This window comes from Protopterus annectens, chromosome 4.part0, assembly GCF_019279795.1.
Source record: "Protopterus annectens isolate FY-2018-M chromosome 4.part0, PAN1.0, whole genome shotgun sequence".
In the NCBI taxonomy this organism is placed as follows: domain Eukaryota; kingdom Metazoa; phylum Chordata; order Ceratodontiformes; family Protopteridae; genus Protopterus; species Protopterus annectens.
The window spans coordinates 700,203,543-700,231,382 of NC_056733.1; the positions used below are offsets into that span (position 1 = coordinate 700,203,543).

At 42.0% G+C, this 27,840-nt stretch overlaps 1 protein-coding gene across 1 annotated transcript in view; it reads left to right on the forward strand.

The window, feature by feature from the left end:
• The window catches only part of LOC122800133 (guanylate-binding protein 1-like), a 155,281-nt gene that overhangs the window by 78,318 nt on the left and 49,123 nt on the right, over positions 1 to 27,840 (forward strand). The gene's annotated exons all lie outside the window — the stretch shown is intronic.

Here is a 27,840-nt window from a genome sequence, read left to right on the forward strand (position 1 = left end):
ATCTACACATCAAACAGTTTAACTGTATTTCAGCATCAATCTAAAACCACATTTAACAAATCATTTAACTTAGACTATGTTCATTCAGCCTAGGGTTTTAACCTTCTTTAGCATCTCAATCCTTCAGTAGCTTCACTAGGACATAGTTTTGTATCCTTCTCACCCACTTATTGCTCATTTAATCTGGCATTGTAATTAGTTTACCAGTCCCGTTTATTTATATTCCCATCCCATCTGGCCACCGCCTGCAACACTGTCTCTAGTTTTTTTCCATTAAGTGTATTAAATCCATGACTTTCAGCCTGTCTTTTTACATTCTTATTTTAATCATAGCGTTTTTCTCTGCAGTAAATGTCTGTTTTGGTGGTACCAATCCCATTTCTGGAAATCCCAAAAAGTAAGCAGACATGTGTAATTATATTTTTCATGACTAGAGTACATTGTGCATTTCCTGAATAGCATCTCTAAACTCACTGAATTTTGGGCAAATCTAAAATATACAAAGTAAATCACCTGCATCCCCCCTCATAATGCCAGCATTCATTTGTGGTGTCCACATGTATCCTGCATAACCTACTAGGTGTGTAGAAGCAATTATGCAAGCAGTACTTCACCACAATAGTGAATCCAATCCAGTAGGAAAACAAGGATTTATTCTTAAAATGCACTCAAGTAGCATAAAATGCGTGATATATATCCACGTATGGTACAAAAGCAGATAAATTCTCTAGCGCCTCGGCACGCTTGCCTTTAACAGACTCTGTTAAAGGCAAGTGTGCCGAGGCACTAGAGAATTCATCTGCTTTTGTACCATACGTGGATATATATCACGCATTTTTATGCTACTTGAGTGCATTTTAATAATAAATCGTTGTTTTTCTACTGGATTGATTCATAATGGTGATACCGTTCCTTTGTTTTTTCTGTGGTTATATATAATTATGCAAGCAGTTCCACACAAAGATCTGAAATCTTGTGATTTTTATCACTTTGAAGCCCCTATATAGCTCATCCCACTGATCTGCTGTATAATGCATGTTCAGTATATTTTCCCAGCTTCTTTCTAGTTTATTTTTGACTGGAATGTTTGTGGCTTGTATAACCCTGTACAGTTTAGAAATTAAACCATTGCTTACTAAGTCCAAAGTTCTAAAAGTTTCCAACAGCTTTCCCAACTGTGGCATTTCGTTTGGTAGCAACGCTCTCTTAATTGCAGTATATATAGTCCTTAGCCCCATACATTATGCAGCTAGCATTTTCTGCCATGAATTTGTGTTGAAAAATTTCCCATGTTACAAATGCCTGTGTTTCCCCAGGGAGCCCTAACTACACCCTTCCAGATATCTAGCAACCCATTTTTAAATCCTGACCACCTTGTTCATGTTAATTGGTGTAAACCAGTCCCTCACTTCTTTGAGGTCCCTTCTTTTATTAGACAGTTGTTGTTTGCTCTTAATTGAGTCCACAGAGTCATTTCTTGCTTTAAATATTCTAGAAACCAACAAAAATCCAGCAGATAAGTAATGTACACTCCAGCGGACCAAGCACATCAAATAATAAGTAAAACAAATCCAGAGTGAACTCCAATGCTGAGAACACACAAAACTTTAATAAATAAAATACACACAAAGATAAAAAACAAGAAGGTGAGCGCTTTCACAGTCTACTGGCTGCTTCTTAAGTTTTGCGTGTCAGCACTGGAGTTCACTCTGGATTTTTTACGTTATTTAAATATTCTAGCCAAAGAATGTGTCTAAATCCATCACCCTGCCTATCTGTGGCTGCATCACAATTTCCATCATTCTTATCCTGTTCTTCTGATAATTTCACAGAAGACAAAATGTCAACAGCATCATTCTTCAGTAGGCCTTTAAGTCTGGTATTCCTAGTCCCCTTTGATCTTTTGAGAGTTTTCAACTACTTCCAGGAAACTTATTTTTTTCTTGTCCCCAGGTGAAATCTCTCATAGCATTAGTCAAATCACTGCAAAGGTTGTACTTAGTCTAGAGGGACCAACTGGATATAATAGAAGGCCTCAGAGAGTATGGACATCTGCAAGGTTTATACCTTTTGATCTAGATCTACATCATTTAACTCCCATTTAATGAGTTTAATCAAACAATTTTTCTTTAGTTCAGAATAGGAAATATTCACTTTTTGGGATGAATCATGTGTGAGAGAGATATTGCAAGATATTTTATACTTTCGGAGACCTATTTTTAGGATATTTACTTTGTAGTATTTGAGAAGGTTTATAGTTAAATGGTAGCATTTGTGTTTTGTCCGACTTCATGTTATACCCAGAAAACTCACCAAATTTCTATAACTTGTCAAAAAGTATTTCCATTTACCTGTCTGGGTCTGGCAAATACACAAATAGATCATCTGCATATAGAGCTACCTTTTTCACTTCCTCAGCCACCCAATATTCCATTAGTTCAGAGTACCTCAATCTTAGTGCTTAAAGGTCAAAGTATATTACACTCAGCAATGGGAAGAGGGAGTAACCTTGCTTTGTCCCCTGGTTATTGCAAAGGTGGGGATTAATTCTGCATTTACATTTATACAAGCATAGACACTCTTCTAACTGTTTTGTATCACATGGATACAATCCTTTGGAAATCCCACCTTTTGTAGAACCTTAACATAAATATTTCCACCTCAGCCTCTCTACTACATTTTTTAACATCTAAGTTAATCAAAAGTAAAGGATCTTTCCTATTTTTAACCTCCTGTATTACAACCAGGGTTTTCAAAACATTGTTAGATGTTTACCTTCCCTTCACAAATCCACATTGATCTTTATGTATTAACAGAAGAATTATCTCTGCCAGTCATGCAAACAAAACTGACATTAAGCTCTTATCAATCTTGATTTAGAAAAATATCAGTTTGCATGAACTCGCTGTGAGTGTTCCTTCCCTCTTTTCAGGATAGTGATTATTAATATCCCCTTCCAGGAGAGGAAGGGCATCTCATGGGTAAGAATTATTTGATTAAAGACTGGTAGAAATCTATCTAAATGTTCTTTCCAAATTTCGTATATAACTCTGTGGGAATTCCATATAGCCCTTGAGGTTTCAGCATTCAAGACAACTGTCACATCCTGTAATTATAAATCAATCAAGTACTGCAGCCAATTAAGTATTTGCCTAACCAATCAAATGCAGTAGTTATAATTAAATTACAAATGCTTTCACAAAAAATAAAAAATGTGGTTAAAATATAACCATCAGCTAATAGTTAATAATATTAATACTTACAAATATTATTTTAACCACTTGATTGATTTATAGGTACAGGATGTGATAGGTGTCTTGAACTTTGATGAAGTCCCTGGTATTGTTGTATGGGACAAAAGCACTTAGTTGTGTGGCTTTATATTAACAAATCTGATATGAATTTATGCGCTTTGGTGTTTTCTTATTATGATTCTAAGAAATTTTAATTTGTATATTTTTTTTAACAATGTGCAGTGGGTGGCAACTTGTAGCTAGTAATAAGGATGTCTTATTAAATGATTTTCTGAATAAAGTCTTATAAAGACATCCAATTGTTTTTCAAATTGTCATAAACAGAATGGAAATGTTATTCAACTATACATAACAAACAAACAATAAATAAGTAACTAACTAACTAACTAAATAAATGAATATATAAAACATCTGTGGGAGCTTTTAGCCCTAGCTCTCACTAAGCCTAATAATGAAGACAAAAATGTGGCTAGAAAAACAGAGAGGGAGTCCATCAAGGATCCATGTTCATAGACATTAGGTTGCCCATGTCTTTATGAATTTTAAGAAGGATATAAAAATATTAACACTTGTGTCATTAACCATTCAGTAGCTGAATTTGTACCTTCTTCAACTGCCAATGATTTAAATTTACTAGTAGGATCTAACATCATCTTTTGATCGAACATTCTATCATTCGAATGTGCACTAGCTTCATATTGGTAGCCACAGGTATTAATCATAACACTGCATCTTCCTAGTTAGCCTTAGTTGTTACCATGTCTCGTTTCTTTGTACTAACATATGATGCTTTCTCTCTTCATTAGTTACATTGTCAAATTTTGTATATTTTGTTGCAGTTTTGCAGCTAACTCTTTTGAAAACAATTCTGCCAAGCATCTAACTTTAAAAGTAAGGTGTGGAGATGTTTGTTCTCTAAAATTTTAACTAATGTATGATTATTGTTTTTTTTACAAAGATTGAACATTAAATTTGTTTTATGGTAACATTAACTATGTCTAGTGTATATTTTTTTAATTCGGTGTATACAGCAGTAGCTCATAACTTAAATCTGGCTTATTACAGAAAAATGCCACTTGCAACATAAGAATCTAATTGTGCTAGCTATTATCCTTTTGAAAGTACAGACAGCAACATTTCGCACAGTTCTGCCTGAGAATTTTCTGCATCAGTGTGTTCTAACACTCGAGCCTTATAATCACTATATGATCTCCTGTGGAATGTTTTCATGCTTACAGGCTGAAAAGCAGATTTAATGAAAGCAGTTAGTAGCAATGACATAATTCCAGAAATATATTACAACAAACACTTCTGGTATATATTAGAATATCATTCACCAGCAGTGAAGAAGATGGTAAACTAGGTGGCTAAACAAAGAAACATGTAAAGAAAAATAAAAACTTTCCTTTACAGTTAAGGGCCCAGATGGTTACTTGCACACCTGTTTTCAAATCACAGCATCATGTATATACCCAGCAGAATGGCTGGAACAGTATCACTAGTAACTTTTAATTATGTACTTACCATAACGATAAATGTATGCGATCCATCTCGCCTACATTAGTAACTGATGGGCTCGGAGCCGAGAAACGGCTCCGACTCGGCCGATAAACTAGCACGAAGTCTCTGATTGGCTGGGCCAACCCCTCTATCCCAGGATGCATCACACCCAAACCCCCAGATCTTGTTTGCCCCACACAAACTCTCCCTCATCTGCATTCAACTCACGGAGATACGTGATCCAAAGAGAAGAAATTAGACCTTCAGTGGAAACACCAAAAGTGTTTCCTCCAAATCCTTCAGATAGGGGGCAGGAGGGGGGGTATATACGAATGTAGGCGAGATGGATCGCATACATCTATCGTTATGGTAAGTACATAACTAAAAGATGTAGTGCGATCCTATCTTGCCTACATTAGTAACTGATGGGACCGCGTCCCTAGCACATATATCCTGGGAGGCTCACTGGAAAAAACACTCCTGAGCACTGTGGAACCAAAAGACGCCTGACCTCTGGACGTCAAGTCTAATTTGTAATGAGAAACAAAGGTGTGTGGAGAAGACCAAGTGGCAGCAGCACAAATTTCATCCACAGACAGTCTGGAGTGGAAAGCTGTTGAAGTTGCCATGGCTCTAGTAGAATGAGCTCTAACTGGAAATGGAAGGGACCTTCCTGTTGATGAATAAATGAAGGACACGCAATCCCTGATCCATCTGGCGATCATGGCCTTAGTGACTGGTTTGCCAATTTTGTTATCTGCAAAGGCAACAAATAGTTGATCTGATTTTCTGTCCTGCTGCGTCCTATCCAGATAAAATGTAATTGTCTATGCACATCCAACTGGTGAAATCTGTATTCTGCATCGTTGGAAAAATCGGGAAAGAAGACTGGAAGCTCAATAGATTGTTGAAGGTGAAGAGCAGAAGAAACCTTAGGGAGAAAGGATGGATTTAATCTCGGGGATACTCTGTCCCTATGGAAAATGAGATAAGAAGGCTTGGCAGAAAGGGGTTGAAGTTCTGAAACCTTTCTGGCCGAAGTAATAGCTACCAAAAATGCGGTCTTCCATGACAAGAATTTTTTCTCACAAGTTGTTGCTGGTTCGAAAGGAGGGGACGTCAAGGCACCAAGGACCACATTCAAATCCCATGGCAAAACTGGATGCGATATAGGGGGACGAAGCAACCACGCTCCTTTAAGAAAGGCCTTACACAATTTGTGACTCATGAGTGAAGGATCAAAGGCAACATGGTAATTGGAAATTGCTGTTAATTGTACCTTCAGTGTAGCAATGGTGGAACCTTGGCTAAAAAGAGAAGCCAAAAAATCCAGAACCATGGAAACGGGGGCTGTCAGGGGATCAAGGTTATGCGGCTGGGCCCAAATAGCAAATCTCTTCCATTTGCTAAAGTAAATACCCTTGGTAGAAGGCTTATGCGAAGAGGACAATATTCGAACCACCTCAGGCAAAAACGCCTATTGCCTGGCTAAGGTTGGAAGCGGAGCAGCCAAGCCGCCAGTTTGAGAGTCCGTAAGGACAGATGGGCCTGCCCTGACTGATGAGTCAGGAGGTCCGGAATCGGATTCAGGATCCAGGGGCTGTCCATTGCATACTTCCGCAGGAATGGAAACCACACTTGATGGGTCCAGAATGGGGCTATCAGGATTATGGTGCTTCCCAGATGGATCGCCTTCTGAATCAGTCTGGGCAGTAGAGGAAGTTGGGGGAAGGCATAGAGTAGACCGGAGGGCCATTTGTGGACCAGCGCATCCCTGGGTTCTTCCCCTTGAGCAGGGATCAAGGAGAAGTAGTTGTCACACTTTGCATTCAGCGGACTGGTGAATAGGTCACAGCAAGGCAACCCCCACCGGGCGAAGATCCGATCTGCCACTTGATCGTTCAGGGACCATTCGTGGGACATCAGGATGTCCCTGCTCAGCCTGTCCGCTATAACATTGGATTTCCCGGGAATGTGAGTTGCCACTGGAAACCTCTGAGAAGCAATCGCCCATTCCCACACTCTCATGGCTTCTCTGCAAAAGGGGTAAGACCTGGTCCCTCCCTGTTTGTTGAGGTACCAAACCACTGACATATTGTCTGAAAGAATCACATTGTCTGAAAGAATCACAATCGTCCCCAGTGGGAGAGAGCTGTGTAGTGCCTGCAACACTAGAAGCACCGCTCTCATTTCCAGGACATTGATATGTAGACGAGTCTCGTGATCTTGCCAAGTGCCTTGGACAGTCCTGCCCAGATAATGCCCCCCCACCCTATCTGGGAGGCTTCCGTGGTCACCGTGGCCATGGGGGATGGAGGGTAGAAGGATTTGCCCAGGTTCAGGTTGGAGGAGAGAAGCCAACAGTGAAGATCCCGCCGACATGAGTCCGTGATAATTATCGGGTGGGACAACGGATGTTCCTGGAAGGACCATTGGCTCGATAGGAGCCACTGTAGAATCCGCATGTGCAGTCTTGCCAGCGGAACTAATAGAATAGAGGCCGCCATGGATCCTAAGAGTTGAAGGACTAACCTGGCCGGAGCTTTCCTACGGGGCAATTGGTCCTTGACTTGATTCTGTAAAATCCTTATCCTTTCTGTTGGGAGGAAGGCTCGCATTTTTATAGAGTCTAGCTCTGCACCTATAAAGGCAACACGCTGTGATGGCAGCAATACAGACTTTTCCCAGTTGAATGTTATGCCTAGCAATTGACCCAATTCGATGGTAGTAGTCACAGCATGAGTGAGTAGATGCTTGGTGGGAGCAGTGAAGAGCCAGTCGTCTAGATACGGAAACACCTGGAATCCAAGACGCCTCAGGTGAGCCATTACCCCTGCCAGGCACTTGGTAAACACCCTGGGGGCTGTGATGAGACCAAAGGGCAGGGCTCAAAACTGGTAGTGACTGGTTCCCAGGCGGAAGCGTAAATGAGTCCTGGACGCCTTGTCTATCTTGATGTGATAATAGGTGTCCTTGAGATCGATGGAGCACATCCAAACTCCTTCTTCCAGCAATGGAAAAATGGATTGTAGCATGACCATCCGGAACTTGGACTTCTTTACGAAGTGGTTGAGACGGCTGAGATCCAGGATAAGTCTCAAGTCCCCTGTTCTTTTTGGCACCAGAAATAATCTTGAGTAAGTTCCTAATCCAACCTGGCCTTCGGGGACTGGCTGGATGACTCCTTTTTCCAGCAGCTTTACCACTTCTGTAGCTGCTTGAACCCTTTGACTGGGTGGAATGTCCGAAATTTTCCTGGGGGGGGGTGAATAAATGGGATGGTGTAACCTCCGGCGATGATCTGGAGCACCCACTGATCCTGAGTGATGGACTCTCAGGCTTTCAGGTGCTCCGAAAATCGACCCCCAACTGGCTCCGGAGATGCACAGTTGGGCCGTCCCTCAGGGACGTTGGAAGGATGAGCCATGAAAGGATTCGCGGTCTCCTGTGTTGCGGGGGCCTCCGCCGCCTCTAGGGTGACGTCTTCCAGAATAATTCACCCCTCCCCTGCCTCTGGAGGGGGGCTCACCTTGATGAGCTGGGAAAGACCTTTGCGATTTCTTGAACCATATCTTTCCTCCCCTCTGAGCCTTGGGATAAGGTTTCGTGGGAAGCGAAAAATGGGCCCCGACGGCAGACAAGGTCTTGCTCTCCTGCTCGCATCTAGTGAGGGTGTCCTTCACCTTGGGTCCAAAGAGGGAGGACCCATCAAAGGGGGCATCTGTGAAAGAAGACTTGAACGCCTCCGCAAAGTGACAGAAGCGCATCCAAGCCTGCCTCCTTAGGGCTACGCCCGAACTCGCTGCTCTACCTGCCCCCTCGGCCGCATATGAAATGAGCCTCATGGATGAGTTAATGATGGACGACAGGGTCGACAGCTGGGCATTGACAGACTGAGCCAATGCCTCAGGCACATGTCCTGAGAGGGCCTCTCCCAACTCCTTCACGAGATCCCTTTGTAGTCTTGTGAAATGGCACAAATAATTCAGTGATCGCAGGGTAAAGGTCGCTGAGGATAGGGTACGCTTCCCATACGTATCCATGCTCCTAGATTCCTTGTTAGGTGGATGGATAGACGTCGAAGCCTCTGCCACATCCTGTTGAGTGGCAGATGCCACCACCATAGCATCTACCAGAACTCCCTTAGTGAGAAATTGCTTATCAGGGGGTGCAGACAAGAATTTATTGGGGCGAGTGGGGACAGGCTCCACAGAGTCAGGGTGTTCCCACACCCTTCGACAAATAATGTCCAGTAACTCGTAGAAGGGTGGAGATACCCAGGATGCAGAGGGCTGGGCTCCGAAGGCCTTGAGGAACACTGACTCTTCCGTGGAAGGGGTCTTGGAAGGCCAGTCGCCCCTCTGTCTCAAGATTTCTAGTATGTCCGAGAATGAGACATCGTCAGAGGACAACTTAGGGGATCCTTCCGCATCATCCAGATTGGTGTCTGAGGTGACGGACTCATCTGGGGAGTCCACGTGCTTCCTCTTACACATCTTTTTCCTAGGGGTCTCCTCAGGCAAGGACTCTGATGGCCCTTCGGAAACTGGGGAACCACAGAAGGAGGTATCCTCAGGCCTGGGAGCCCCACTGTCCGAGGACAGGGGTGCAACAGAGGCTCCAGTCGTTACCAGGGAAGGAGCTACAGATTCTGGAGAAGTAACTAGGGGCTTTGCCAGTGCACTCCTCATGGCCTCGAGGGTGGGTCCACCAGAGTCTGCTGAAAGACCCACCTCCGAGGCCCTGACCATAGTTGGGGCTCCCCTCACCAAAGCACCAAGAGGGAGACTCGGAGCCAAAACCAGAGGCCCCGATGACTCCCCGTCAGGCCCGACCGAAGAGCCATGAGTACCCGGACCTGTCGAAAGTATCGAGAAGGTCGGAGCAGAAGTTGGTGCCGACGGGCTAGCAGTGGGTCTCGGAACCGACCCGACAACTTCCCCAGCTCCTGTAAACTCCGGCTCTGATGACCCTAAGTTTGTCGAAGGAGGAAGCAATGATATAGGCAAGGCTGGCTCCATAGCTGACTGGGCTGGAGCCGACAGCAATTTAGAAAAGACCGGTGACTGTAGGAGCCTCTGGACGACCCTGTCCAGATCCGAATCAGAGAGCCTAGAGGATTTGGAGGAAACCAAAGGGGCTCGACAAACTGTGTCCATAGGCTCCAAAATCACCGTAGGAGTTTGGCTCCGAATCTGCTCCAACAGCATCGGAACCGAAGCAGACTCAAGAAACACCGAAACTTCCTTCGGAGCCGATGAAGTAGGAGCCGAAGAAACCAATCCCGGAGGCAACCCTCTGTCTATCGGCTCCGAAGCCATTGGAGCCAAGGGGAGAAATCTCAATTCTGAACCCCTTTCCATCGGCTCCTAAGCCCGTGGAACCAAGGAAGGGGAAGCAGAACTTGGTCTCTCATCTGTCGACTCCGAGGGCAATGGCGCCAAAGATGAAGACATAGATTTTCCTCTTTTGGCCGGCGGATCCGACGGACTGGTCAGAGCCGACGACCTCTACTTCTTACCACGAGGCTCTGAGGATAGAAGAACCTCCTCAAAGGAAGGTCTGATTAATCCTCTTAAAATCAGTTTATTTTTTCTCTCCTGGAGGACCCTCGAGGAGAAGGCATGGCAAACACTGCAAGACTCTTGCAAGTGCTTGGCCCCTAGACAGTAAACACAGATGTCATGGCCATCTGTGATGGACATTTTGTATCCGCATTTGGTACATTTCTTGAAGCCAGAAGGCTTATGTTCTTTCCCAGACATTCTCACAAAACACACACAGAAGGAAGAAAGGAATGGGGGTAGCTCTAAGTTAAACACTCTAAAGGCAGGGCCAAGGCCCTCTAAGTTAAACAGACCTAGCCCACCAAACACCTGGAATTTACCACAGAAAACAAACTTTAAGCTAAAACAATCATTACACAGTCAGACAACAAGATAGCTATGAAAATAACTGTTTTTGGTTAATTCTTAAGAAAAAACCCACCAAAAGCCAAAATTTTGACTAAAAAAATACGGTACTTAGCCACAGCCAACTCAAGACCACGTCTTATCTCTAGAAGCGGCAAACGAAATCTGGGGGTTTGGCTGTGGTGCATCCCGGGATAGAGGGGTTGGCCCAGCCAATCAGAGACTTTGTGCTAGTTTATCAGCCGAGTCGGAGCCGTTTCTTGGCTCCGATCCCATCAGTTACTAATGTAGGCGAGATAGGATCGCACTACATCATGTATATTTATAAATGTCAACCAAACAGGAGACATGTCAATATTTTTTTGCAATAAGCAGTATGTAAGAACTTCAGGTCAAGAAAATGTTTTACCTTTGAATGCATATAACATTGGGAAGAGAATGCTGCCCTCAAATTACAGATAATAGACCAAGGGTGAGATCTGCTCTGGATAGGATAGGCTGTTTAACATGGCCATGGAGAGGGCTATGAAGTAAGATGGCTGAGAAAAGGAAGACATTTTGGTGGAAAAGGAAATGCAAATCTAGCATTTGGGACTCCCTTAGTTTATTCTCACTTCTTTTATGTTACAGCATGCTTTTTTTCTCTGAAGAGCCTGTGCCAAGGGGTGTAGCATACATAATGTAGTATTATACAATGACCCCCCATTAATATTCCAAAACATGCATGCTGATTGGTCATCGTGCATGCTGTAAATCAGAGTTATAGTAATGGAAAAAGTTCTGCTTCGCCCTTGTGACCAAACCACACCAACCGTGGGTAAAGCCAACATTACCCACACCCAGGCATGGGTTATTGCTATAACATACCACACTAGAAGAGTTTGTTTAGCCTCTAAGCCCACTATTTCCATTCTAACTCATGCATAGTTCAGCTCTCAGTGTAGATGACCATCATGCCATGTTTAGTGCCTGAAGTAATGAAATCTTCAAAGCATTTTTGTGGCTTCCACATAATCAGCTAAATCCTGCACCAGCACTGTCTCTGCTACTTGGCAGAGAAGCACAGAATAAAACAATGCTAACATACTAGGGATTTATTTTATGTTTATTTTGCATTTGTTAAACTGGTAAGTCAACTGGACTATGGACACTTTTCAGCCACAACTCACACCAAAGAGGCTTAAAGACAAACAAGTAAATTTAAGACAATTTTACATAATAAAGCAGAAATAAACTAATATACAGTTATTGACAGTGTAGATAGTTCCATAAGCACCTGTGTATTGGTGTATTGCTATTTTACTTCCTGTAAATAAGAATTGTAAATGCAAAACTGTACTGTAGAAGTAAGCCTGGTACAGCAGGGCAAATACATTTACATCTTTAGCATTTACACACAGTGTGCAGTTTGGGAAAGAAAAATTCTTGCTGTAGGGTGCATTGCCTTTTAAAAATTCTAGCATTGTTAATACAAAGTATATGTACTATTTACGCCTTTAAGATATAGTTACTTACTTCACTGAGTAAATACGTTTAGGAATATGGTGATCTGTAGTTGTGAATGTGGTGCTGTAAAGTAGCCATCCCTTATTATTAAAGCAGAAATGTTCATTGTCTTCCAATAGGCATTTCCTGAGTTTCTATAAAGTGTCAGGTTGTGAATTTGTCAGATGCTTCCTGGAATACTGTTTCATGTTGCTAGTGATGTCTTTGTAAATGCTTTCTTTGTTGTGTTTACATTAAAAGGAGGTCTGACCATCTCCACCTGTCTTGAATGCCTAAGTGAGTAAGTCTGTTTTCCTATGAATGGCATGCTTTTCTTTATTATTTGTTTATTTATTTTTTTAAATGGTGGGTAGTAATTTCCTTTGAGAAGTTTGAAGTTTATTGTACTCAGCATCAATGTAGTGCAGGCTCAGACAGGCATCATTTTTCATTTAATTAGTTAAGCAATGGTGTTCCCTACTGCTATCAAGATGCATACAGTGGAGTGCATTGTTTTCTGTTGTCTGGGTAATGTAAGTTGTGAGAGTAGGGCTAAGGGAGATAGACAATATTGAACTCTTGGTATTAGTAATTTCACTACAATGGCATGCTTTACATCTAACAGAAGTAAGTTACATTTCCTGTAATACTTTCACAAAAGCAGCGAATCAGCAAAAACTGGTTCAAGATGCACAGAAAATAAAATCGCAGTGTCTGTTGATAACCAAAAATCTTTATTCGATAAAAACCTCCAGTAAGCGCTTTTGTCTCTTCCAATTAGCAAACAGAGACTTCTTCAGACTGAGGTTAACTGGTAGATTCACCTTATTTAAGTAAAAATCACCATCACATGATATAGAAACATGACATCACTTGTCACGTTTGCAATTTTTTTAGAAATATAAAAACTTAATAAACAGCCATATGCTGTTAATGGTAATATTCTTTAAAGTTTCTAATACCGCACATTTAAAATTTACCTTACACTTTTATTTTTTCATTAAAGTTTCTAAAACCACACATTTAAAAGTTACCTTACCAGCATAATAAATATTGAAGAAGAGTTAGGATGGCTAGAATACTGCTGGCAAATTTGATTAAATGCCCGTTTCCCACCAGGGTTAAATAATAGTGAGGAATTTGTCATGTATTTAAAGTGAAAAGGGTTGAAACATTAAGATGTTAAATTGTTTTAAAGCATATTTGCTAATTGTAAGTGATGAAAGCGCTTACTGGAAATTTTTATTGAATAAAGATTTTTAGTTATCGACAGACACTGCAATTTTATTTTCTGTATTTCCTGTAATACTTGTAGCTTGGTTAGTACTTTATTAATTTGTGTTTCTATGTGTGAGATTGGCATTTTGCTGTGTTGTTCATGATAGTGAAATTCCAGAAAGATCAAAGATGGTGATGCCCTGTTACCTTTTACTTTGTGCAGTACTAAATGTCATAAAAAGAAGTTACAGCTTACCATAACATTCCATCTCTGCTGTCGATCTTCACTAATCCTTGACTGTGGGCTCAGTTCCAACCCTTGGAACCGACTTGGCCATTTACTTCGGCTCACGCCTTCCAAATTCTCAAGCTAGACTCTACCCATAATGCTCCTCTCAAAATTACCTCAGATCGAGCTTGCCTAAATTAGTGGCAGACAGATAGTAGATAACAAGAAGAGACCAGATATGTGTCCCTATTATGAAACTAGTCTTGGGAGAATTCGATCCACTAAGAGTCTCGGGCTTAGGGAAGGAGGGAGAGAATGTCAAGGATTAGTGAAGATCGATAACACAGATGGAATGTTATGGTAAGACGTAACTTCTTTATATGATGTTGTCAAGCTTCACATAATCTTTGACTGTGGGGCAGAGTCCCTAGCTACCTGAATCTTGGAAGGTCTCATGGAAGAATATTCCTAAGCACCACTGAATTGAATTATGCCCGTCCCCTAGAGACCTGATTCAATTTGTAATGAGTGATAAAAGTATGAGGAGAAGACCATGTGGCTGCACAAATGTCATCCAAAGAAGTTCTGGCATAAAAAACTGCAGAAGTTGCCACAACTCTAGTTGAGTGGGTTTTCACTGGGCATGGAAGGTGAAGTCCTTTTGAATGACAGATAAATGTGATACAATCTCTGAGCCATTTAGCTAAGGTAACCTAGGTTACCTAAATAAAGAGAGGAAAAAGCAACAAATAATTTATCAGATTTCCTGAAATCCTTTGTTCTGTGATAATAAAAATGTAGTTATCTGTGAATGTCTAATAAATGTAGACAGTACCCCCCCCCCTTTATTGGAGAAATTAGGGAAAAAGACCAGTAGTTGCAGTGTTTGATTGATACTGGATTCTGAAACTACCTTTGATAAGATGGAAGGATTAGTCATGAGGGACAGTCTGTCTTTGTGGAATATTATGTAAGGGGGGTTGCAAGGCTTGAATTTCAGATACTCTTCTAGCAGAAGTGATAGCCACTAAAAATAAAAATTTCCAAGTCAGAAACTTTAAGTTGCATGTAGCAGATGGTTCTAAAAGGGAAAGAGTAAAAGACTGTAGAACTAGGGGTAAATCCCATGGAGCAATGGGCTCTTTAAATGGAAGTCTTAACATTAGGATTTCCTTCAAAAAGGCTTGACATAAGGGATGAACCATCGAAACTGGTATGGAAGTTAGATATCACATCTAGATGGACTTTAATGGTAGAGGCTGAAGAGCCAGTTTGTTAAAGGTCAGCTAAAAAATCCAATACTTTATGCACAGACTCTGTATAAGGGTCTAGAGCATTACTGAGAGCCCATCTAGCAAATTTATCCCATTTACTCTGGTACAGTTTACTAGCAGAAGGTTTATGATGGGCCACAATGATTTGACGGATGGGAGAAGAAAGGGAAGAATGCCTGGCAATCATGGGAACTGGAGAAGCCATGCAGTGAGCTTGAGATGTTGGAGATTCAGATGAACCATTCCTTCTGGATGAAATAATAGATCTGGAACTGGGTCCAGAATCCAAGTTTTCCGAAATAGATGAGGCCAAAGGAAGGGAAACCAAACTTGATGAGGCCAGAATGGGGCAATAAGAATTATTATGTTCTTCGACCTCTTGGATTTCTTTAGAAACTGAGATATCAGGGGAGTTGGGAGAAAGGCGTACAGGAGACTTAGGGGCCAGTCATGAAAAAGAGTGTCTCTCAGTGACTCCCCCGGAAGGGGTTCAGGGCATAGTAACTGCCATACTTGTTCAGAGGGGACACAAAAAGATTGCAGCAAGGATGACACCAGTGACAGATAGGTTCATAGGTTCATACTAGGCTATCTGCCCTAGGGCAGTTATAAGCCTAGCCAGAGTGTGTTTGGCTTTCGCCACCCATTTTAAATTAATTTTGCTATGCCTTTTTTTGAGGTTAGTATACTGTGCCTCTGTCTAACAGTGACACAGAAGTGATACCGGGTAAACCTCGATCTCCCATCCACTCATCAAGATTCCTCTTGAAGAGAGTCAGTGAGGGACTCTGCCTAACCTGGACTGGGATTTTATTCCAGAGTGAAGGGAGCCTCTGGGTTATGAATCTGTCCCTCCAGCATGTCTTATTTATTTCAGTGCTGAGGTTCAAGTCTCTCGAGCACGTAGCTCGATGGGATTTGGATTTTCTGAGGTGCAGCATGTCCATTAATTCCGGGTTGGACATAGCTTTATACGTCAGGCACAGATTGCCTCTGAGCAGGTGGTATGCCACTGAGTAGAGCTGGAGTTTCTTTAACCGGGCAGCATATGGCATCTGTTTGAGCCCTTTGATTTTCTTGGTGAGGTACTTTTGGGGTCTTTCCAGTTGCTGCAGGTGTCTGGTAAGGTACATCTCAAAAGGGGCATTGTACTCAATTATGGGCCTGATGAGGGATGAGTAAAGAGGCACGATGACCTCCCCTGATCTAGATGTGAATCCCTTCATGATTAGGTGGGCTATATAAAATGTTTTTCTAACCACTTTGGCCACGTGGTTGTCAAATGAGAGATTGCTATCAACTTGGGTCCCCAGATCCCTAATTACTACTTCTGTACTTAATGGATTACCACCTATGTGGTAATTTGTGGGCTCTTTGTTTTTGCCAAAGGGGATGACTATACACTTTTTGACGTTTAGCTTGAGGCCATGGCTCTGGCACCAGTTGTCTGTTTCTATGAGGCCCTTTTGGAGGATGCTTGTGTTGGCTGGAGAGTCGATTATGGCGCCCAGTTTGCAGTCATCTGCGAACTTGGTCAGCCACAGTCGTCCTGTGTTGGCCTGTACCTCCGAGAAATATATACCGAACAAGAGAGGTCCCAGGACTGAGCCTTGTGGGATGCCACTTGTAACTGGTTTGGAGTCTGACATGGCTCCAGCAATTCTAACCATGTGGGTTCTGTCCTTGAGCCAGTTTGCAACCCATCTAGTGACATAGGGGTTTATATTTAAGCTGGTGAGCTTATCTATAATGCCCGAGTGGGGTATTGTATCGAAGGCTTTTGCGAGGTCCAGGTAGGCTGTGTGGACCACCTTCCCCTTGTTAATGGCCTTGGTGAATGTTTCAAAGAAATCAACCAGGTTTAAGAGGCAGGATCTGACCTTAACAAAGCCGAACTGGGTAGGATCCAGTGTCTGTAGGTCCCCAATATCTTTATTTATGAGGTCCATGATGATCCTTTCCATAGCTTTGCAGACCAAGCTAGTCAGGTTTATGGGGCGATAGTTTCCAGAATCCGTTGAGGCACCACCTTTGTGGAGAGGGACCACTGTTGCTGTACGCCACTCTTTGGGTACATATCCTGTAGTAAGGCTGAGATTGAACAGCAGTTTTATGTTTGTGTTTAGCTCTTCTTGGAGTTCATGTAGGACGCAGCCCGGGACACCGTCTGGTCCCATTGATGCTGTGTTTTTTGCTTTGGAGAGGGCAGCTCTTACCTGAGCATCTGATATGTCAGGGGGGCAGCACTCTGCTGGGTTAGATATTTGCTCTTTTGTTGGGGAGGGGGGGGGGAGTTTGCACTGAACCTGTCAGCTAGGATGTTGGCAATGTCTCTGGGTTCGCTGTATTTTTTATCATTTTGGACTAATTCTGAGCATATCTGGGAATTCCCACCCAGGTTCCTAACATAACTAAAGAAAGCCTTGTGATTATCCTTAGTGTCCTGTGCAATTTTTCTCTCGAAGCTGGCCTTAGACGATTTTATGAGAGCCCGTAGTTTCTTGCTAATACTGATCAGAGATGCCTTCCCTTTTTGGGATTTTGCTCTATCATTTAGTAGCTTCCCCCTTCTATTGTATAGTTTGTTTATGGCTGGGGTCCACCAGAGAGGATGTCTGCCTTTGGAGGATTGGGTCTTGGTTTTATTTGGGATTGCATGATCCATGCATTCCTGAAGGTGTTCATAGAATGCGTTTATAAAGGATTCTGTGGTCTGGGCCGTATTTTCCACAGGCCCGGGGGCTTTGAAGTGTTCCACCTCGGTTTTGAGGAGTGTGAAATTTGCTTTAGAGAAGTTTTTCACTGTGGTTTTCTGGGCAGGGGGTGGGGTCGGGATGTGAATATCCAATGAGATTAGTTTATAGTCTGATCTTACCAGTGAGGGATACACTTCTGGTCTGGAGCATAGAGTCCCCATGTTGGTGATGATCAGGTCCAGTATGTTTTCCTGTCTTGTGGGAGTGGTAACAAGTTGTTCCATAGCATTTGAGTTTATAAATTCTAGGAACCTTTCGGCTAGGGTGTTGGAGCTAGAGTAATGCTCCCAGTCTATGTTTGGGTAGTTGAAGTCGCCCAATATAATGGTGTTTGGAGAGACCTTCATATTTTCCAGTGTTCTCAGGAAGGCTGAGTGGGGTTCCTGGGTTTAGGAGGGTGGTCTGTAGCAGGCTATAAACTGGAAGGCAGTTTTACCCACTGTTAGTTGCACATGGATAGTCTCTGATGCTTCGTGCTGTGCCACCAACCTGGAGGTGTGGGTAACTTTGACGAATATTGATACTCCCCCTCCTTTTGTTGTTCGGTCCAAGTTTTGGGGCCGAAAAGCATGGTATGAGGTATAACCTGGTAGTGATGGGGTGCTCTCAGGAGCCTTGAACCAGGTTTCTGTTACTGTACAGATATTGATGTTCTCCATGCTAAGGAGAGTTTTGAGTGCGTGCATCTTGAGGTTTAGACTTCTGGCGTTGAGTAGCATTACTCTTAGTTTCTTATCCCTTGTGATACCTATGGATGTGGGTTTGTCTTTTGAGCCTTGCCTAAAAAAGGCACAAGATGATCTTTTCTGTCACCACAGGATTGAGAGACCACTCGTGAGGCATCAAAATAGTTCTGCTCAGCTTGTCCACTATCATTTTGGAGCACCCCAGAATATGTGTTGCTGTGAGAAAGCAGTTGGAAGAAATCACCCATTGCCAAAGTCTGAGGGATTCTCAAAAAATTGGGTAAGATTTGGTTTCTCCTTGTTTGTTGATGTACCAGACTACCGACATGTTGTCCATTTGGATTACTGCTGTTCCTAGGGGAAGGGCATCTTGAAATGCTTGCAAAGCTAAGAGCACCGCCCTCAGCTCTAGAACATTGATGTACAAATTGGTCTCCAGAGGTGACAAAGTGCCTTGGACTGTCCTTCTCAGATAAAGGCCCCCCACCCTATCTGGGAAGCATCAGTGGTCACTATGGCTTGGGGCTGTGGAAGGATGAAAGGATGGCTCAAAAGTATCTCATTGAAGTGGAGCCACCATGACAGATCTTGTTTGCAGCAAATGGTGATCAAAATGTGGGGCTACATCGGCTGATTTATCAAGGACCATTGGGAGACCAGAAGCCACTGGAGACTTCACATGTGATATCTGGCTAAGGGAACTAGAGTGATTGAGGCTGCCTTCAAGCATAGTGCTTGTGGGATTAATCTGGCTGGAAAACATCTATTCCAAATAATCTGGCTGACTTGTGATCTGATATTTTGGAGCCTTTCTACTGGGAGTGAAGCTAGAACTGTAACTGTATCTAACAGAGCTCCAATGAATTCCAGCTGTTGTGATGGTCGCAGATTTGACTTTTCATAATTTATTGGAATACCTAGAGAAGTGCAAAGATGCAGAGTGTAGTCTCTTGCCTGTTCTAGTTGACACCTGGTAGTAGTGGTAAGGAGCCAATTGTTGAGCTATGGAAAAACATGGAATCCCTGCAGTCTGAGATGAGCTAGTACCACTGCTATGCATTTGATAAACACCCTGGGAGTTGTGGTGAGGCCAAAAGGCAGTGCTCTGAACTGGAAATGACTGTCTCCCAGCTGGAAGCACAGTAATCTACTGGAGCACTTGTCCATTTTTATGTGTTAATATGCATCCTGAAGATCGATAGAGCACATCCAATCGTCTTTATTCAAGAATGGAAGTATTGACTGTACCGAGACCATACTGAATTTGGTTTGTTGAGCTGCCTTGTTGAACTGGCTGAGATCCAAAATGCATCTTTAGTCCCCTGTTTTTTGGGTACTAAAAAGAATCTTGAGTAAAACCCGGATCCTGTTTGGTCTTGTGGGACTTTTTGGATGACTCTTTTCTCAAGCAGTTTTTGAATTTCTACAACTGCTGCTTCCCTGTGACTGGGTAGAACATCAGTGAGTCTTTTTTGAGTTTTTGGATTTAAGGAAAGGGGAACAGTGTAACCTCTGGAAATAATTCCCTGCACCCACTTGTCCAATGTTATCTTTTTCCAGGCAGATTGGTGCAGGGATAATCATCCTCCGACTGCCTCCAGAGAAAGGCAATCAGGCCTCCATTCAGGAGAGCTGGTAGAAGCTGCCAGAGAATGCATCTCCGGACCCCTGGTTCTGTGGGCCACCTCTGCCTCTAGGACAGCGTCTTCCATTTGAACTTCCCCCTCTGCCCCAGTGAAAGTCTTTGCCATGTGAGTCTTGGAAAGGCCCTTGGAATTTCTTGAACCATAGCCTCCCACTTTTCTGCTTCCTGGAGTAGGGATGGTGAGGAGTGGAGAAGCATATGCCTATGGCAGAAAGTCTTCCAAACTTTCTCACATCTGGTCAGTGCGTTTCTTACTTTAGATCCAAAAAGGTATGATTTGTCAAATGCAGCATTGACAAAAGCAGATTTAAATGGCTCTGCAAAGTCACAAAGCACATCCGGGAGTGTCTTCTAATGGCTATGCCTGAACCCACTGCTCTTGTCATCCCTTTGACTGTATGATCAATCAGTCTCATGGACAAGTTAGAAACTGCTTCAAGAGTAGTGAGCTGAGAAGTAACTTTGTCTTGTACCTCTTCAGCTACTGCTCCTGAGAGAGACAGCTCTTTGATTAGCTCTCTCTGTAACCTGGTAAAGTGTGCCATGTAGTTTAAAGACCTGAGAGCGAAGGTTGATGAAGTGTAAATGTGCTTCCTAAATCTGTCTGTAGTCCTGAAATACTTGTTAGGAGGACGGATAGTAGGACTTTCCTCAGCAAGTTCCTTCTTTGTGGCTGCTGCTGTCACCATGGCATCTATGAGAATACCTTTAGCCCAGTGCTGTTCTTCCTTGGGGGCAGAAATAATCCATTCAGGCCTCTTGGGGATCAGTTTGCTGGAGTCGGGTATCTTCCACACCCACTGGTCTATCAATTTAATGAGGTTATCAGTGGGTGGAGAGATCCAAGAGATAGAGGGTTGAGCATGAAAAGCCTCCAGGTATATGATGCCTCCAAGGAAGGTGGGAGGGAAGACCAGCAACTCCTCTATTTCAGGATTTCCAGGATGTTCCCAAAGGAAACATCATCGGGGGTGACCTGGGGGAACCTTCCCTCTCATCAAAATCAGTATTTTCAGTGAAGGACTCCTCTGGTGAGTCTAAGTGCTTCCTCTTGCACTTTTTCTTTGCAGCTACTTCCTCAGGGGGATGTTCTGGAGAAGTATCCAAAGAGGAAACCACCAAGGTGGGTCTTTCCTAGGGCATTTGTGCCTTCTATCCCAGGGATGAGATGGTAGCTCTGGCTGAGGGAATGCAGATGTTTGGTCCGACAGGGATGGCAAGGACTGGGAGTCCACAATGGGCAAGGCCTTCTCCATGATTCAGAAAGCTGCCTCCCCCTGTAGAGGGAATGGGAGCCTGGAACTAAAATAGACTCCTTTGGAACCATGATCCCACCCTACACAGAGGAGGTCACCCCCGAAGGTGAAGCCTGGGTCAAACCAACAAAAGCCAAAGCACCACGGGGCATGGAAGACTCCGAAAGAAAGGAAGTCAAACCCTGCCCCTTGGAACCAGCAATTTTGTCCTGACCCCGGTAGACCTCTGGTTCCGAAAAACTGGAGGAGCCCAAAGCAATTCTTGGTTCCGGAGAAGAGGATGATGAACTGGCTTCAGTCCTGAATGCAGATATGGGCTCTTCAAAGTCCCCTTTCAGTAAGCCTTTCAAAATTAGTTTGTTTCTCTTTTCAGCTAAAGTTCTGGTGGAAAAAGATGTGACAAATGGAACAATTTTCTTGCAAGTGAACATCCCCTAAACAATACCCAAACATGCCCATCTGAATTGGGCATCTTTCTGTCACACGTTTAGCACCTTTTAAAGCCAGAGGTGCCCTTAAAAGGTTTGACAGGGGAATCGGATTTACCAGCCATGCCAAAAAAATAGGGCTTAAGCTGTTAAAGATACACACACACGTGCGCATGTACGCACACGCACACGCACGCACACACACACGCACACACAGAAATAAGGGGACAGTAATTTTTTTTTTAGAAGAGAGAAAGGGGTATCAACTATGGTAGCCAAGAAACACGTAAAAATAGATGAGAAGAGTACCAGCAATGGTACATATAGAAAGGCTACCTAACAGTATAAGGAAAAAGACAAGAGATCGTACACAGACTCGTAAAAGGTGAAAGTGAGAGGAGCGGGTAGCAAGTAAAGTATTCAGGAAGAAGAATATAGATAAAATGAGAGAGATTTGAACAAATTCAGAGAAAAAAAACTTACTTAAAGAACTGCCATTATGTGTCTGACACATGAAGTGACAAATCAGAGCTGAGGTAATTTAGAGCGGAGCATTATGGGTGGAGCTTAGCTTGAGAGTTTGGAAGGTGCGAGCTGAAGTAAACGGCTGAGTTGGTTCCAAGGCTCAGAACTGAGCCCACAGTCAAGGGTTATGTGAAGATTGACAACATCAGATCTATAGTTTTGATGGTAATTCTGACTAAATTGTTGAAGCTCAGCTAATTCATAGATGTTTAAAATTATTCCGTAATGTTTTTGATGCAGTATGTATTACCTTTCTTTTTATAGTGATAAGTAAATCAACTGCATGCAGAATACAGTGAATTTTAAAATGATCCAGAGGAAGCAAAGGGCCAAACACTAACCCCTAGGAAACCACCCTGGTGATGGTTCTTTTTCCTCATTAGGTGTTGGAACCTGCTATTCTGAATGTCCTACTGGTGAGATTGTCACTGAATCAAAGTATAACCTCATCTAAAAAGCCATAGTTTTCCTGTTTCCTTAGCCATTTTAAATGCCCTTTTTATATAAATAATAAAATAAAATAAAAATTTTAGATCTAGAAATATCATTGTAGTCTTGTATCCATATTTACATATATCTGATTCATAAATGTGCAGACAGGTAATAAAATATTATGACTTGGAAGAAATCCATACTGCTTATTTGTTAGAATGTCATAGTTGGTATTATAGTGTAAAATCTGTTCATAAAGAATCTTTTTAAGGATTTTTGTAAGTGGATATAAGTTTGCTATTGGAAGAAAGTCAGAAGGTGTTGATGGCACTAATACTTTAGCAAATTGTACTAAAAAGGCATGTTTAAAACTGTATGGGATGCACATTGTGATTAAAGTATGACTGTATATGTAACTAAGGGGCTCACATAGTAAGCTGGCACCTAACCTTAAAGATTTAGGATGGATGTTATGAAAGCTGGGTTATACCCACATTCTGTTTTGTAGCATTGCATATACTGTAATATGTGAAATGCTTCTGAAGTAGCATGATGTGTATTATAAGTGTGTGTGTAATGGAGCAGCAGGTGCGTTAGGTAGGCAGTTATTAGAAACTAATGCATTTATGGAAAGGGGATTGAATACATTTGCTTTCATAGTTTAATAGTATCAAATAACTGCATATGGTCACCATGGACCTTTAATACCTCAGTTTCCAATAAAACATATTTGCATTTATTATCACCCATATATTCATCTAACCATTTTTGGAAAACTCTTAATGAGTTAGAATTTTAACCTCCCCTGGGATTTTGTTACTTAACCTTGGTAGCAGTTGTGTCACAAATCTCTTGTTATAGTTCTGTTTTTTGTTAAATCTATAATTAGGACCCCTATCTTTTAATCTTGGGAGATTTGTGGCACAAACCATCCAATTTTATTTTTCAAAACATTATTGTCACTCATCCCCTGATATATTGAAGATAAGCAGGTGGAGTAGTTCATTTGAGATGCTTTATTACATAGAAACACATCAGGATGGATAGCAGCATCAGTAAATATAAACAAATTGATTGACAGAGCTTACACACATGCATGCTTACATCTCAGCAGCTTACTACAAAATGGCAGTCAGGCTTGCACGTGCTCAGTATTTATACATTTGTACAAGCCCTTGCAGATAAACATGCATCAATATAGTCATTTAGAAACAAACACAATGTTCATGTCCAAGTCGCCGTGTATCTGGAACATGGTCTGGAGATGTGACTGGATCTCATTACATAACAACCAGGCCTGGGTTTAGCAACAGGGACAATTTTCAATGAATAACTCATATCAGGAGCTTCAGGATTCATTACAGGAATGGGAATATTCTCTGGAACTAGAACACTGGACAACTCCTTCAGAGATAGTCTTTCTCACAGGTTATGTGCTGTAGCATAGGCTCAGACACCGGTATCAAATGCTTTCTATTCCACCTGAAGTCAAGTCCTTGTGATTCCACAATGTACGATCTTGGCTCTGGGCAGGTATTCTTCACAACACCTATCCCATCATAACCTTTGGACATTTGCATCATTACCACTTCTCCTTCTTGTAATGGCTTGAGCGGTCTGCTGGTCTTATCATAGTAGGACTTCTGGGCTAGATGCTTCTTCAACAGATTGACTTTCACTGACCTGTTATTCTTGACTCATGGAACCAACAATGGACTACTGATGGATAATGTGGCTCTGGTTTTTCTCAACAGAAGTCTCTGAGCAGGTGAACCAAGATGTTTATTATGAAGAATGTTTCTAAGATTCAAGAGATTAAGGACAACATCACTATTGTTTCGTTTTGACTTTTCTAGTAACTGCTTTACACTTTGAACTGCACATTCTGTCAAACCATTTGACTGCAAATACTCAGGGCTACCCGTAACATGAGTAAAGTCCCACTCTTTGACAAATTTATTGAACTGTTGGCTTGTAAACTGCGTGCCATTGTCAGAAATAACTTTGTGGGGACTACCATGGACTGCAAAATGATGCTTTGTATTAGTGATGACAGTAATAGCTGCTTGATTCAGAAGTAGGTTCAATCTTGAACCATTTGGAATAAAAGTCTACTAACACCAAATAATGTTGACCCATTCCACTTGAAAATGTCAGTGACTACTGTTGACCAAGGTAGTTCAGGAATCTGGTTTAGCTAAAGTGGTTCTTTCTGTTGATGTGGCTTTGTACTATTACACACAGAACAAGATGAAAGTACTCTGTCAATATCTTGTGACACAGAAGGCTAAAATACTATCTCTCTTGCCCTTCTCTTGGTAGAATCAGCTCCTGGGTGGCCATGATGCAAGATAGTAATGTACTCTTGTTGCAAAGACTTTGGAGCAATAACTTTAGGACCTTTCATGACGATACCATTGTCTGACAAAATTTCATTTCTATATGGAAAATAGGGTTGTTGTTCTGGAGGTAAACCAGATTACTTTGATGGCCATCCTGCTTTGAGGATGTAGGTGAGCTTCTTTAAAACTGGATCTGTGGCTGTGTGATCTATGAGCTTATCAAGACTTGTGTCAGAAAAATTTCTCACCTCCATGATTTCAAAATCATATTGATCGTTCTCATGCTGTTCAGTGGTATTACTGAGTGATCTGGATAATGTGTCAACAAGATAAAGAAGTTTTCCTTTATTGTAGACAAGACTGAAATGATACATTTGCAATCTTAGCATCATATGTTGCAATCTGACTGGGGATGTATGAATAGGCTTTCTCAAAATAGTGACTAGAGGCCGGTGATCTGTTTGGATAGTTCTACCATACACATAACCATGTAACTTGGAACATGCAAACATAATTGCCAAAGTTCTTTCTGCATCTGAGCATACTGCATTTCAACTTGGATAAGAGTTCTTGATGCATAAGCAACAGGTTGACCCTCTTGTAGAATGACTGCACCAAGATGAAATTTCAAAGAATCACATGAAAGACTAACTGGCTTGTGGATGTCAGAGTATCTGATAGTAGGTGGACTGGTGATTCTCTGTTTCAGGACATCAAATGCTCTCTGGTGTTGCGCTAACCAAGGCCAGGATACATCTTTACATGTTAGCTCTCTGAGTGGTGCTGATATTTGACTCGAGTCTGGAGTGAACTTGTCTAGGTAGTTAACCATGCCAAGAAAATGTTGCAGGACTTGAACATTCTCTGGAGCTGCCATCTCGAGAATGGCTGTTTGCTTAGAAGTGTCTGGTCATAAGCCTGAACTGGTGAATAAATGACCAACATAAGTGTCTTCTTGTAGCCTGAATTTGCATTTCTGAAAATTGAGCTTAAGATTCACTTGACATGCCCTTTCCAGAACTGTTCTGAGGTTTCTGTCATGCTCTGCTTCACCATTACCTCCTACTAGTATGTTGTCTACTATAATAGCACAAGGATACCCAGAAAAAATTTGCTCCATTGCACGTTGAAAGACTTCACTTGCACAATTTATCCCAAAAGACATTCTCAGAAATCTTTACCTTCCAAATGGAGTACTGAAAGTAGTTAGCAATAAAGATTTCTTGTCAAGCAAAATTTGCCAAAATGAACTCTTTGCATCCAAGACAGAAAGAACAGTGGCATTTGGCATTAGAGCAGTGACTTCCTCAACTGTGTGCATTGGATGATGAGGTCTTTTTCGTGCTTTGTAAAAATCTCATGGGTCAGTACATATTCTGATGTCATCTGAACTTTTCTTGTGAGCTACCACCATTGAAGATACCCACTCTTTCGGAGTCGCAGAACTGACTGAACAAATCACACCATGTTGCACCATTTTATCTAGCTTGGCTTTGACTTGGTCTGCATAGTTACTGGAACTTGTCGGGCTGGCCTGATAACTGGACTAACATCTGGGTCTAACTTCATGGAGTACACAACTAGAAGCTTGCCTAGTTTGTCTTCAAAAAGATCAGCATAGGTAGAAAAAATAGACTGGGCGAACTTAGAGTAGTGGTCTTTTAAGCTAACATGGTGAACTTCCTTATTAAATGAAAGCAGTCCCATTTTCAAAGTGTCTCTGAGGCCTAATAATGATTGGAAGTGCCTCTTGACCATATAAAATTATAAGTCATAGCTTGTTCCAACAGAGTAACATGAAGGCATTACTGAGCCTTCCATTTGACTCTCTTCACCTCCATAAGCAACAAGCTTTGCATACTTGGTCAAATCAAGCCTTTCATCAGCACTTACTCTAGCAAACATTTCTGCAGACATAACATTACACTTTGAAGCAGTATCAACTTTGAGGTCTATGGGTTTGCCATTTATCCGAACAGTACAAAATACTTTATTCTTGGCCCATAAATCAACTGCATTGACTGTCTCACTAAGCACTACCACACCATCAAAATAAAAAGAATGAGACTCTGGGTCATGGCTTTCTAATTTATCAACTCATTTCTTAAAATGTTCCCTTTTAGTAAAAGAATGCACACATTCTTTTGATTTACAACATCTTTTGAAATTATTCCATTTATTACATTTCTGGCATTGCTGACCAAAAGCTAAGTATTTCCATCTTTTAGATTCATGATTTCCACGACAATTATGACAGTTGACAATGCAATTAGGTAGGGAGGTGCCAACACCCATATGCTTGTTTGCTGACTCACTCTTATGCTTCACTGAGGCTGTGCAAACTCTGGAACTTACTAGAAAGCTCTGAGGTTTACCTGAGAGTGTTGCAGGGGCTACAGTGACTGCCATGTGTCTGGACCTGTTTCCTTTAACCAAGTGCTGCATACTATCAATGTGAGGCTTAAAAGTTACTGGAACCATGCCTTTCTCATTTGTAAGCATATTTGTGTGCTTTTCTGTGAGCTGATATATCTGACAATTCTCAATGGCCTTATTCAAAGTTAAATTACTGTCAAAGCAAAATCTTTCTTACCGCATCATCTTTAATATGACACACAAATCTGTCCTTTATCAACTCATCTCTTAAATCTTTGCTTGAGGGCATGAGGATCTGGTTAGTTGACAGACAATGTAATACTTCAGATGGGTTGGGAAAGAAGGGTGTCTGAATATGTTGCTAAACTGAGCACTTACTTTCATAGGTGAGTGAGTGGATGTCAGGTCACCACTTTTGAAGGGCTGGCAGATATTTTGGTGCGGGAACAAGCCCTTAGCACTTTGCCTGAGGACATGAGGATCTGGTTAGTTGACAGACAATGTAATACTTCAGATGTGTTG